Here is an 11,259-nt window from a genome sequence, read left to right as displayed (position 1 = left end):
ATGTGTTATCCTGTGATGATCTGCCAGGAGGATGCAGTTAGGAGCTCTACTTATCTGAGAGCTGGTGACTGGTGATGGGGGCTGAGCAAGTGCAAGAGAAAAGCATCCCACACTAACCACTTTAATGCACCAATAGGCTTGCTAGAGGCGGGTCCTCCAGGATAATACTCAATGCTCAGACAAAGGGTCAAGGAAATAAATGCATGGCTCAGTGCTTTTGAACTAATTGGAAAAAAGGGTCATATGAGGGGAAAACTACAGTTTAATTTCATATAACGTTATAGCACTTTTTTTAACACAGATCATATGCTGTTCAGTTTGCATGCTTGTTTGTAACATTACCCATAGTATTATGAGGTTAAAAGAATGAAAATGAATACATTTTGTGTATCCATAAATTAGGTATATTAGGATATATGAAGCAGAGATGACAGAAGTATTTTACCCGCTTCTAAAATTTAGTGCATTTGTATTGCAAAAAAAAAACCAAAACATTTTTACATGTTCAATACCAATCCACCAGGTACTTTGCTTACAAATAGATTGCAAAATCACGAAATCCAGGAATTAATGTAGACAAGGTTTCTATTATTATTATTTTTTTAAGTAGTAAATAGTATATTTACAGTATTCCTTCCTCCCATATGCTTTTTGTATATATTTCTCTACAAATTAAATGGAAATTTTTTTGCTAACATGCTGTCAAAACTACTAATATCAGCTAAAAAATAAAGGATGCTGGGTTCCTGTTCAATAACAAATTAGGTCATCATGTGCACCTGTAGCTGCAAAGTTGGAAATAAACACAGCTCAACTACTACAGAAGTGTTTTTTTGGAGATAGGGGTACTGACATAATATCTAGACTAATGTTCCAGAACTAGACTGACTGGCAGCACTGGGGTCCTGCGTTTGATTTATCTGCATGGAATGTGTTTATGTGGGCTTCCTCTCACACTCTAAAAACAGGGTGGTTAATTGGCTCCAGTAAAAATTTGGCCCTCGGGGCAGAGACTTATGTGGATGACGTATAATCACTGTATGTGCTGCTGAATATGTTGGATAAGTATATACTATAGTTAAGACTTGAAGGAAGGATCCACCACAAGGGACCGCAGGAGCAGATGCTCGTGAGTACGAGCCCTAACTGTCATCTCCTTTTCATTTCCAGAGACCCATTTCAGTGCACACAGTCAGGGCCAGAGCAAAGATTCTGAGACAGAAAAGGTGATGGCAGTGCAGCGTTCAATAATTTACTACGCCCCTGGGTCCATGATAAGTGATTATAATGACTGGGGTGGGTGCTTAAAAAATGACCCTTTCCCTGTCATGTAATTGGTAATAACTTAAAAAACTGTAATATGTGTGTTACATAAATGTGCTGGGGCAAGGATTGATATGAATACCAACAAATCACTATAAAGTGTTATGTTTAAATATTTGCACTTTACTTATAAGGTTTAGCTGCATTATCTACATATTCAGTTAAGAGGTTACTAGCGTTCATTGCCATCTCTGGAGGCCCTGCCAAGGAGAGCGGATAGAAATTAAATAGAAGGGTTGTAGCAGGCTCCTGAATTTAATCCAATTGTTGTGCTGCTGGTACACAAAGAGCAGCTTTATTCCTCTAAGAGCGACTCCCATCTCAGTAAAACACACTCTTTCATAGGGATTTGTTGAGTTTTATCTATGTAACAAGACTTTAATGGGCTTTAAAAATATAATATTAGTGTTATTCGCTTATCTTTTTGGATAATCCTGCTATTTCTCAGCTATGTCCTAAAAATACTATTTATTTATCTAATTGCTAATTCTGCCATTAATCAACTATGTAGTATAAAGAGTATTTACCTAAATAATAAGAGTGACTGTAATAGGAGAGAGCTTAGAGATTACCTGCTTTAAAGAGACATCCATTTAAAAAGCAATCAATTCTCTGTTGAACTTTTAAGTAATTTCTCAACTATCACCAGCTTCAGTTTCCTTTATATAGATAATATCATCTCGCATCATACAATCACTGCTCTGATGCATTTGACAATGCAATTGGCATGGAGCTGTGTTTGCAGTCAATGGTGCCTTGACCACCCCCTCCATTCATTGAATAAGAAAATATATCTTGCAAACTGGGTGTTCCAATATTCTTGGATTTATTACAAATTTTTTTAAAAAAATGGTTACATTACAAACACGAAAATTGTGACGTGACACATTTTACTGCTTAGCAGGGGTTAAAAATTGGTCCTCATATATGCATTTAGCAAACATTTAGGGGTACATTAATGAAACTGCGAATTTTGTGTGGTTGAAGTCACGATTGGAAAAAATTTGGAGTAACCACGATAATTTCTGATGCGTGAAAATATCACAAAAATTATTTCTCGGTCGTACCAAAATATCCGAAAGTTACGAAATTTTCAAATCCGAACGATCGTAAATGGCGCAAAAACCTTTCTGACTTTGAAACTGGCCAAAAGATAGTCACAGTTTCATGAAAAAAATGTGTGGTTCATGACCCCCTAATGAACAATAAAAATTCTAGAGGATCCATATCTCTGCATACAATCTTTAAAATGAGCCACTAAAAGTACAACAATTTTTCTGGTATTGTGTATAGTACTTTCTAGGTACATTTGCTACTTCTGTTCAACAGAGTTGCCTTGAGAGAATTAAATATCCATTCCTAAGCTGACTCACGAGGGAACTTAGGAAAACTAAGCGCCACAAATGTTTTCCCTCTAGCAATTCACTTTATTGCCAGTGGGAAAGCATTTTGGGAAGATTTGTCACCTACAGTAGCCCAGATTTAACTGCAGGCAACAAATCACCCTGTGTGCCATAAGCACACCTTAAGGTATTTTACGCACAGGCTTTCAGTCTTGCATTCACTTGCAGTTGAGCGGTGAGTTCCACTGCAAGAGAATGCAGGAGTAAATGCAGCCCCTTTATTCATAAATTTTCAGTCCTTGCTTCTACTTACTCCAGCTCTTATACAGCATACAACTTCTTGCAACACCTGCTTTTTATTCCCTTTGCTCAGAACCTTTCAGTCTCCTACTACCATTTTCTAGTTCTGTTCTGAACACCCACTCTTTAACAAATAAATCAACAAATATGCATAAGGTGCAGGGAATGTGCAAAAAATTGGTTCAATGCACCAGTTTGCTCTTTAGACACGGTCTTTGGAGCAAAATTGCAGCTCTGCACTTTATTTCAGAAAGCAGAGACCTGTGGTTACCCCAAATGCAAAGCTGCTTGTGTTTGGCAGTGCTGTATATGTGAGGGGTGGATGTAGGGAGGCATAAAGACTTGACAGGCAGTAGGTTAGTCTCCTTGTGTGGTGTAAGAGCTCTAAATCTTTATTCTTCCTCGAATGTTCTCTCATTCTTGTTACAAAATTGTGGCTGGGGGCACTTTATAGCTTGTGGTTGATACTTCCATTTGTGTGCCAAATCCAGGTTCCTCTTGGGTCTTCATTCCTTTCTAGGTATCATCTAGAAATCGCAGCATCCTCCAGAATGGTGGCCCCCTGGCCAGTAGATACTTTCCCCTGCTGTTTTGCTGCTCCCTGATACACAAGCAAGGCTCTGGATAGCCTGGGGATATAACTGGAGGGCTGCCAGGAAGTAGTGGGCTTCTAGGAGAAGTAAGTCCCCACTGATCCAAAACATGCTTGACAGTGATTTGACAACACCACCATTTCTTAACAATAAATGGAGCAGAGCCACAATGTGTAATGTGGTATCACTCTCACCACCATCACCACACTGGGGGTTGTAGTAAACACTACTAATAAACAGGAGACACAGGGGGATTACTCACCAGGCAGCCCTAGACTATAGCCTAGGGGCCCAGTGTGGTCAGGGGCCTATTCTGCTTTTTAATTTTTTTTTGTATAGCCGCTGCTTTGCACCTATATCCATGTAGTGCAGGGAGAAGCGAAGCAGCAGTCCAAGCAAGGTAGTGGTATGTATGTTTGTGCACCCTGATGTTGCATTGTGTTTGGCGAACAAATATTTACTCAAACAATCAGTTCTCTTGTTTTATTGTCCTCTTTCTTTTCTGAGAATAAACTGATATGAGGAAAGTCATGGATTGAGCAGAAAATGCTCAATTTTATATAATGTTTCCACCAGGCATCAGCCAATGGTGGAAACAATTATATTACCTAGTCTTACATTTTTATTTGCAAAATGTATCCATGCGTTATACTTTAGTAACAATATGGTTACAGCAGATACAGAAAAGGCAGATGTGCTAAACCAGTTATTTTCTTCTGTGTATACAGTAGAGGAGCCAGAGTGCCAAGTCCCACCCAATAGCTGCACTGTTGCCTCAGTTCCAACTACACAGTGGTTGGCACAGGATATGGTGCTTAAAGTGTTACACAAGATAAATGTAATCAAGGCACCTGGGCCAGATGGAATATACCTCAGGTACTGAGGGAGCATATTTACAGTGGCCTTTGTTTTTTATATTCTCAGACTCGCTTTCATCGGGTATGGTACCTAGGGATTGGAAGAAGGCCAATGTCATTCCATGATAAAAAGGGAGTAAGACCTCAGGCTGGCAATTATAGGCCTGTAAAGGTTCCCATACACAAGCTGATTCTAGCTGCCGATATCGGTCCCTTAGACCGACTTGGCAGCTAATCGGCCCATGTATGGACACTACCGATGGGCCTGCCTCACCAACCAACCTCATAAAAAAATCCAATAAGCACATTGACAGATATACATGGTACAAAGAGATTGGTTTGGATTGTCCACCCAACATACACATATACCAAAAAGACCTGCAAATTATTGATGCACAGCCAGTCAGTGTTTTAGCTGGTTGCAATGTCAGCTCGCATCTAATCCACTTATGCCCAGCTGCCACCCCTCATTTATTTACACATGCCTTCTCCGCCCCACCTCTGACATTGATAGAGGTGGCAGGCAGAAGTCAACTTTGGGTCTATGAGGAATGATGGCTTATATGTTAGGTATGAGTTTGGAAACAGTCGGTTTGGGCTGCATGCAGGCCAGGACATCACTTATGCATATCTCTTGCTTGGTCCAACTGGATTTTTAGGCAGCAGGAAAGGACTTGTTTTCCTTCAGTTCAACACAGCTTTCTTTCTATTTGGTCTTGTAAGTGATTTGACTAGAATTCAATATTCGCTTTCACTTATTTGATAAAAAAAAGTGCTTCACAGTCAATACAACACTAAAGTTCAAGCAAATAATAGTTGCTTTTTAGCAAGATATACTGTTTAGAAATTTACTGTAAAACCACAAGCAGACATTCAGAAATGCTGGGGCTCCCATCTGAGGGATATGTGGAGATACAACCAACTGCACTATTTCATCCACTCCATTAAACAGAAACAATAGAATAGGCCATTTACTGATTGGGAGAAACTATTAGACAAAAATCTGTCGTTAGACAAGCCTCTCCCAAAATTATATAATTTATTGATTAATACTCTGCCACCTTCCCCTAAATCCTTTTACAAAGCATGGGAGAAAGAGCTAAATACAACTGTACCAGAAGCCCTATGGAGCAGAATATTCAACCTGGCACATAAAGCCTCCAGGGCATCTAGAACTAGGGAAGCTATCTATAAATTGCTTACAAGATGGCATTACACCCCAGCCAAACTACACAAAATGTACCCTAATAGCCCCAAGGTCTGCTGGAGATGCAATGCTACGGAGGGCTCCCACTTACATATTTGGCTCACATGCCCATCCTTACAACCCTTGTGGAGAGAGGTATTGCATACCATCAACTCAATCACTCATGTCAATTAAACTTGAAAATTACAAAATAAATAAAGAATTGAAAAAAAAAAGAAATGTATTATAATATGACACATGCACATGACAGACAAAAAAGCTTTAAAAGGGAGAGCACATTTCTTTTTTGTTGCATAACGATACAGTTATTCGTTAATATGTGATTGCTATTAAAAGCAGTATCTGTTTTTTCTTTTCTATTCTCATGCGCTTCTGGTCCTAAATATTGAAACAATGAAGCAGACAACAGTGGATTCATAGATCTGGTGGAAATCTGACTTCTGCTACATGTCTGGATAAAAGTGTTAAGTGTCGAGGTGGTAAGAAAAAATAATGCTTTTAAAGCATACAAGTTAGCTGGGACAGCAGAAACTCTCATCAGCTAAAAGGAAGCAAATAAAGCATGCAAAAAAGCTATCAGGCAAGCTAAAATTATTATTATTATTATTATTAACATGTATTTATAAAGCGCTAACATATTCCGCAGCGCTGTACAATAAGTGGGTTTTATACATTGGACATACAGAGTAACATATAAAGCAATCAATAACCAATACAAGAGGTGGAGAGAGCCCTGCCCAAAAGAGCTTACAATCTACAAGGAGAAAGCATTGAGACACAAGGTGTCGGAATGGGCATGGCGAGAGCTGTGAGAGGTGTGGCACAAGGTATTGCTAAACTAGATTAGGGTAAGCTTCTGTAAATAAATGCGTTTTTAGAGATCTCTTGAAGGCAGAGAGATTGGGAGAAAGGCTGATAAATTGTAGGAGCGAATTCCAGAGAAGGGGGGCAGCCCTTGCAAAGTCTTGAATGCGAGCGTGTGAGGAGGGAATGAGAGAGGAGTTGAGGAGCAGGTCAGTAGAGAACGTAACAAGCGGGTTGGATGGTACCTAGAGATGAGTTCAGAGATGTAGGGTGGGGCAGAGTTATGAACTGCTTTGAATGTGAGAGTTATTAGTTTAGTGAATTTTATCCTGGATGGTAGGGGAAGCCAGTGCAGGGATTGGCAGAGTGGCATGGCAGAGGAGGAGCGGTTGGAGAGGTGTATGAGCAGCAGTATTCATTATGGACTGGAGTGGGGACAGTCTTTGGAGGGGAAGGCCAATTAACAGGGAGTTACAGTAGTCCAGGCGAGATATTATAAGAGAGTGAATAAGAATTTTGGCAGCATCTTGGGTGATAAATGATCGTATTTTGGAAATATTTCTTAGGTGAAAGTGACATGATTTGGTAAGTGATTGGATATGAGGAGTGAAGGACAGGGCAGAATCAAGGATAACCCCAAGGCCTGGGAAGATGGGGTGATGGTAGAATTGTTAACCGTTATAGATATCTCGGGAACAACGTGGGCGTTGGATGGGGGAAAGAGAACCAATTCAGTCTTAGAGAGGTTTAATTTAAGGTAACGTTGGGACATCCAGGTGGAGATAGCAGACAGGCAGGAAGAGACGCGAGTTAGAAGCTCTGGGTTGAGATCAGGAGAGGAAAGATAGATCTAAGTATCGTCAGCATAGAGGTGGTACTGAAAGCCAAAAGAATTGATTAATTTGCCAAGTGAGGAGGTATAGAGAGAAAATAGTAAGGGGCCCAGGACAGAGCCTTGAGAAACCCTGACAGAAAGAGGCAGGGGAGAAGATGATTCCCCATTGTAAGAGACACTGAAGGATCGATCTGAGAGATAAGATAAAAACCAGGATAAGGCAGTGTCAGGAAGGCCAAGAGAGCGGAGAGTCTGGAGGAGAAGGCTTCAGATGGGGTTTTTTGCCTTCCTCTGAATCAACTAGTAGTTAGGCAGGTTATATATAGGCATTATGGTTGAACTTGATGGACGTATGTCTTTTTTCAACCCAACTTACTATGTTACTATGTAGAAGAGGGTGATCGACAGTGTCAAAAGCAGCAGAGAGATTGAGAAATATTAGTAGCGAGTAGTGTTTTTGGGCTTTAGCCGATAGGAGGTCATTTGTTAGTCGAGTTAGAGCAGTTTCAGTGCAGTGTTGTTGTCTAATACCAGGTTGTAGGGGATCCAGAGAGGAATAGCATCAGTCGGTTGTAGACTAGGCACTCAAGCAATTTGGAGATGAATGGGAGCAGAGAGATAGGTCGGAGGTTTGTAGGATTGGAGGGATCAAGGGAGGGTTTTTTCAGAATAGGGGTTACAATTGCATGTTTCAGTTGGGAGGGAAAGATTCCAGAAGATATCGAGAGATTAAATAGATGAGTTATGGCTTTGATAAGAAAGGGGTTGGCATTACGTAGAAGTTTGGTAAGAATGGGATCAAGCAGGCAGGTAGTAAGGTGAGAAAGGAAAGGAAGACAACAGTTTTGAGACTTCCTCTTCAGTCACTGGGGAGAAGGAGCCAAGAAGAGACTGGGTAGTATGTAGGGAGGGAGGTAAATGGGGATTAAGTTGTGCAATGTCACTTCGGATGTTGTCAGTTTTATTTTTAAAGTGTTCTGCAATAGCTTGAGCAGTGAATGAAGCACACAGAGGGGGCGGAGGAGGGGACAGCAGAGAGTTAAAGGTAGAGAAGAGTTGTGCAGGTTTTATAGAGAGGGAGTTGATGAGTGCAGTGAAGTAGGTTTGTTTAGCTTGGCAGAGGGTGGTATTATAGGAGAGCAGAGAAGATTTGTAGCTGCAGAAATCTGACTCGGACCTTGATTTGTGCCATCTGTTCTTGGAGGGATTTAGTATGAGCAGTGTGCCAGGGTTGGAGTGGTTTGGGCCTCAAGCGTTTTGTCTTGGCAGGAGCAAGCTCATTAAGGGCAGTGGCGAGTGTGTTGTAGTAGACAGAGGTAGTCTGATTAGGACAAGGACAGTTAGGATGTTAGAATGAAGAGAATCAAAGGAAGAAGAGAGGTCTGACGTGTTTAGGGATTGCAGGTCTCGCTATGTGCATGTTTGGGGGACTGCAGAGGATGTAGAGGGAGTTAGTGAGAGTTGAAATGTGAGCAGATTGTGATCAGGGAGGGGAAAGGGGAGTTAGTGAAGTTAGAGGTAGAACAACATTTTGTAAATATAAGATCCAGGGAGTTTCCATTGGAGTGAGAGGGGGAGTCAGAGCACAGAGATAACCCAAAGGAGGATGTTAATGAAAGGAGTTTAGAGACAGCAGGGGCATTAGGATTGTTAACAGGTATGTTAAAGTCACCTAGTACAATGGATGGGGAGTCAGAGGAAAGGAAGTAAGGAAGCCAGGCAGAAAAGTTGTCAAAGAATTGTGAGGTTGGTCCAGGAGGTCGGTATATGACCGCAATGCTAAGCGAAACGGGAGAAGAGCCTAATAGAGTGAACCTCAAATGAGGAAAATGAAAGAGAAGGAGGAGGTGGAAGGACTTTAAATGAATAGTGGGGGGAGAGAAGGAGTCCTACCCCACCCCTTGCCCTGTTTCCAGGTCTGAGAGTGTCAGTAAGGTGTAGCCCCCCAAAGGACAGAGCAGCAGGTGAGGCAATGTCAGTAGAGGAAAGCCAGGTCTCAGCTATTGCAAGTAAGTTAAGCGATTTAGCGATTAAAAGGTCATGGATGGAGGTGAGTTTGTTGCAGATGGAGCGGGAATTCCAGAGGGCACAGGAAATTTGAACAGAGGCTTTGGGTATAGGGGTAAGGGTTCTGTAATTTAAAGGGGTACAGGGTGGGTTTGTTGAACGTGTCCCTAACAGAACAGGGATGGGGTAAGGGCCAGGGTTGGGGGAAATGTCACCAGCAGCAAGTAACAGGAAGGAGAGGAATGCAAGGTGAGAGTGGGATTTGTATTTCTTGTTTTATGTGAGGAGAAAGAGTTAACTGGGGTTATGGAGCAAAGCACTTTAAAGACTTCATGTGCTGAGAGGAGAGGAGAGGAGAGGAGAGAGGCAGTGATTGTTAGACCTTTCTGCCTGGATGGAGGGTGTGGCTGGAAATGTTTTAAGAAACATGAAAGTGCAAAGAGGAGTAAGGCAGGATAAAGCATTTTGGGGTAGGAAATAACAAACTACCAGGAAAAAGCAAAGTTGTTTTCTTGCGATTCCACGTTGTTTAGCGTTGATTGGAGATAGTTCGGAGCCTTGTTCAACTGCCATTTTCCTTCTTCCTAGCACTTGTGAAATATTAGCACTTAGGAAATGGTAGCACCAGTGCCTGCCCCTGACACTAGTGCCATCCCCATGGCTGCATCTGAATTTATATGCAGCTGATTGGGGAAACCAAGAACCTGATTGACTAATTAATTAATTAAACAATCAATCAGGGATCAAAGTAAATAGGCTGTGCGGGGAGGGGGAGACTTTTACAAGCACCAGCACCAAGTTTTGGGGCTGTAAAAATATCTCTTGCTCACTGAGGAGTGGACACACATGTGAGTTTGACACAGCTATCACAAGTAATAAATCAAGGTAGGCCTAACAGAAAAAGTTATTGGCATAGCAGATACAACTGATAGATGAGAATTACCATTAATAAGGGGGCTGCAATATATTGGCTTATATAGCAGTATACAGCAGAGGGATAAACAGATGAGAATTACCATTAATAAGGAGATGGAAAGGGGTATTGCAGCTAGGAGTTAAAGGAATCCAATTTTTTTTTTTTTTTTTTTAAATATGTATTAAAAGGGGTATAGATTCACGGGAGGAGGGGGTTATTCTTCCCCTTTACAGAGCGCTGGTAAGGCCCCATCTAGAATATGCTGTTCAGTTTTGGTCTCCAGTGCTCAAACGGGACATGATTGAGTTAGAGAGGGTCCAGAGAAGGGCAACTAAGCTGGTAAAGGGTATGGAAAGTCTCAGTTATGAAGAAAGACTGGCCAAGTTGGGTCTGTTTACACTGGAGAAGAGACGCTTAAGAGGTGACATGATAACTATGTATAAATATATAAAGGGATCATATAATAACCTCTCTAATGTTTTATTTACCAGTAGGTCCTTCCAACGGACACGAGGGCACCCACTTCATTTAGAAGAAGGGAGGTTCCATTTAAATATTCGGAAAGGTTTTTTTACTGTGAGAGCTGTGAAGTTGTGGAATTCCCTCCCCGAATCAGTCGTGCTGGCTGATACATTATATAACTTTAAGAAGGGGCTGGATGGATTCTTAGCAAGTGAGGGAATACAGGGTTATGGGAGATAGCTCTTAGTACTAGTTGATCCAGGGACTGGTCCGATTGCCATCTTGGAGTCAGGAAGGAATTTTTTCCCCTCTGCGGCAAATTAGAGAGGCTTCAGATGGGTTTTTTTTGCCTTCCTCTGGATCAACTAGCAGTTAGGCAGGTTATATATAGGCATTATGGTTGAACTTGATGGACATATGTCTTTTTTCAACCCAACTTACTATGTTACTATGTTACTATGTAAATAGTAAAAAAATTAAGCAAGAAGGGGTGGGACCCTTATTATCACAGGGGGGTCAGTTGGTTGATGAGAACATGGAAAAGAAAGAAATTATGTTATTTTTCATCTGTCTACACAAGGCTTCCATTTCTAGTAATATAGCTACTGATGC

Source organism: Xenopus tropicalis, chromosome 5, assembly GCF_000004195.4.
Source record: "Xenopus tropicalis strain Nigerian chromosome 5, UCB_Xtro_10.0, whole genome shotgun sequence".
NCBI classification, from domain to species: domain Eukaryota; kingdom Metazoa; phylum Chordata; class Amphibia; order Anura; family Pipidae; genus Xenopus; species Xenopus tropicalis.
This window is presented reverse-complemented; position numbering follows the sequence as displayed.